Below are 3675 nucleotides of genomic sequence, written 5' to 3'. Positions count from 1 at the left end.
CAAGGAGGACTCTCTACTGGTTCCCGTACAAGTTCAAGATGGTGGAGTGATTCTTCTCAGGTGAACAGTTGAGAATGAGAAAATAAACCTTCAACAATGTTGCCTCTGGACAGGGAGACTCTAGTAGCATGACCCCTGTGGATGTGCCAGTGACAAGTCCAGCAGCCACCATATTGCCAGTGCATGCATATCCTCTCCCACATTATATTTGATCTTCTTCTGAACAACTTGGGAGAAACTTTTGACCTTCAGCTTGGTGGATTTACTTGTTCAGTAAATGGCACTTATGTTTTCATCTTTCACATGTTAAAGCTAGCATGGAATGTTCCACTATATGTCAATCTGATGAAGAATGAAGAAGTTTTAGTATCAGCTTATGCTAATGATGGTGCTCCAGACCATGAAACTGCTAGTCATCATTCACTACTTCAGCTATTCCAGGGAGACCAGATATGGTGACATTTGCATAGGGGAGCAATTTATGGAAGCAGCTGGAAACACTCTACTTTTTCAGGATATCTCTCTTATCAGGACAGAAAACCAACTATAGATTTATACTAGATAAAAGCTCTTTATGATGGGGGATCAAAGGAGAAAGTGACCATTCACTTATGATTGATTTGATAGGGAAAATGTTATTTCTGGAGGAATTACGAGGTACTGTTCCTTTTTTCCTTTCATCTTCCCATTCCCTGCCCTCGGTAAGTGAAATTCTAAAGTTGAATTAGTAACTCAGCATTGATCTAGCACCTCATAAATTGTGACGCAGCCTTGCTAGTAAAGCTGTGAATGTATGTTATTTTCCATGAGTTTTTAACACTATGTCAGTGCCCAAGCTCACTACACTAATGCCTCAAGTTCGGTGAAGTTACAACACCTTGCTGTGCCTCAATAAAACAGTAGAATGCAAAGAAATGCTCAAGGAATGTATTTTGCATCTGTATATATAAGAAAACACAAAATATTTGTGGTTTGGGTTATGTTATTGACATCGTTGGTTGGCACATTAAAAATTATTTAAAAATGCAGTTACTTCTTATTTATTTGGGTTTCTTTGTGGATTTTCAAATTCTTCCAGATTATGTTTAATTTTCTCCACATCCCATTTTGGCCATATCACTCATAATGAACTCCTTCTTCCAATATCAGGAATACAAAATATTTCCTCAACTATCATTCCATACATTAACTATATTTCCTTGCAGGGTTTGGAGCAGTGAGTTTATTTTATCTTTTCTTTCTATTATACAGAACATATCTGCTGTTTAAAAATAATTTAGTGACATGGATTCTACATGTTAGTATAAAAATGGCATTTAAATGAAACTTAGATGTAACAATGAGTATTTTGCTGAGTTTAGTTAATTTATCATTTTACCCTCCTCATTATCCTGAATATTAAACTGAGTTGGCAATATAATTTCTAATATGTGAATGACAAGTCAAGCTTCAAAACTATTTGATGTTAGAACGTTTGTTTAGGTTATACTTTTATTTAAATTTCAGAATGGCATTTCTCGTGAAATCTCTGTGTGGTAATTCATTACTCCTGAACTTTTACTGATCAAAAATGCCTTTGCTTTTAGTGATGTGTGGTTTGAGATAGTAACTTATGTTCCTAGGATTTTCACTCGGAAATTAATGGGATACATAGTTTTATATATATATATATATATATATTGCTTTGTACTACAATGAGTTAACTTTCTAATTAATTAAAATAGATATTAATATAATGAATTTTGTGTCATGGAACAGGTTCTGCAGTGTATCCTTCTTGAAAACACGGATAATCATTTCGAAGCACTTATTTGACGTATTTTTAGATTATTTGATAGACAAGGAAATCAGTACCCTATAGAGTATACTATCACTGCCTATAGCTATATAAGTGATCTTGAATATTGTATTCCTTGTCTCAAATTCATATGAAAGTTTGGGTATTTTCTGGAGCATAATTTAAAACAGCATACCTCTTTATTAAATTGCTTTGAGAAGAATTAGGTTGGATTTCCTTAATTTACTTAAGTCTTAATGCATATGATTCAATATAGGTTGGTTAAAATCAAAATCAATTAGAATTATGATGGTTAAAGAAAATTGATATACATGTAATTTTAAAGGTTAAAAATAGAAAATCAAGTAAAAGGAATTCAGATAGGGCACTACAGAGAGAGAAGAAATTTTAAAAAATTATGTAACAATGTAAATCATTAAAAACAAGTCAACCAGGATCAATAAAAATGAAGAACCAAGGTACCCAAGGATTTCCAGTCGTCTCATAGTCAAGTCAAGGACCAGCGTGGTTTTATTCTTCTTACTAATTAGCACTACACAGGGATCATGACAAATAATCTATATGATGCTGAATGCAATCATACAATATAATACCCATATAAAAGAGACAAAGGGCCCAACTACAGGAAGGATATTTTTATGCATCAATATCACCAAATAACACAAAATGTGAAAATTCAAAACTTTAGAGATACATCTTTATAGGCATGTTTTCATTTGAATTGGTTACTTTAGTAAATTTCTTATGGATATAAAATTATAGAAAGAAACTTATTTATGTGTAGTAAATTGACATTGTTCTTTATCTTAGATACAGATCTTGATACTGAGTCTCTTGTCGACAGATATGCAACCAGTTTTCTCTAAAATCATGGAGATAATTCTATTGCTTTATGGTTTGTATTGCCCCAGATCCTCTTAAATCTCTAAGGCTGTCAATTGCCTCCTGTGGTGATACTGTATCAGATAAGTATAGTAGGAGGCAAGCTGCAAGACAAGATCTCCCGAGTCCTCCATAACAATGTTATAAGGTTTTCTGGTTATTTTCAAGACATACTGCAAGCTCCTGTAGTATTCCACAACTTTGGTCTATGTCAGGGGTATCTCCATCTGGGATAGGATGGTGGTGAATGATGATTCCATGCTGCAGACAGAAGTCTAAAATGTTTGGTATTTGGACAGCTCTCCCCTGGTACAGAAAAGAAGTATATCTTGTATAGCACAGTTGTTTCGTTCTTCCATGTCCTTTTGGAGATTTCTCCTAACATCTTTAAATTTACAACCTGGAAGAGAACATAAACCTAGAAACTTGAAACACTTCACAAGGGATAAGGATAGCCATGATGCCCTGAAATGAAGTCTGTTCGTTTTCAACTGGCTCTTCATCTGATGAGTCAAACTCCCTTGTCTGCATTGTACTGGGCACTTTCATCACCTTCACGACCTCACTTGCCCTAGCTTCAATTTTTAATAAAAGATTTTGGTCAGGGAGAGGGATCTACTTTGCAAAATATTTATTAACAAAGCAAAATTTTGAGCAACTGCTATATGTACAATACCTTATGCAACTGTTATAATAATGTTATTACAGGTGTTTGAATATATGTAACTATATATAATGTATTTTCTATGTATGAATATGTATATATATATGTGTGTGTGTGTTTGTGTTTGTGTCTATGTGTATCGTATATATGTGTATATGTGTGTGAGAAAGAGAGGCAGCATGGCATATGCAATGCTATCAAACTCAAATGCAAATCAGTGCCACTGAACCATAGATAAGGGTCCCTGTGGGTACATATTGAGTAATAAAGTCATATATTGACATTATGTTTTATTCTACATTCATTAATTTTGTTGGATATTTCCCAATTA

General features: G+C 33.9%; 1 pseudogene; it reads right to left on the bottom strand.

The window, feature by feature from the left end:
- Positions 1 to 2314: 2314 nt before the first annotated feature.
- LOC138163247 (cyclin-dependent kinase inhibitor 3 pseudogene) lies at positions 2315 to 3235 on the bottom strand (annotated as a pseudogene).
- Positions 3236 to 3675: the final 440 nt, after the last annotated feature.

The sequence above is a fragment of the Petaurus breviceps genome, unplaced genomic scaffold (genome assembly GCF_028583685.1).
Source record: "Petaurus breviceps papuanus isolate PSGF00001 unplaced genomic scaffold, PetGlider_PUasm1.0 125, whole genome shotgun sequence".
Lineage (NCBI taxonomy): Eukaryota > Metazoa > Chordata > Mammalia > Diprotodontia > Petauridae > Petaurus > Petaurus breviceps.
The sequence above is the reverse complement of the archived record's forward strand: the minus strand, read 5'-3'. Positions and strand labels throughout refer to the sequence as shown.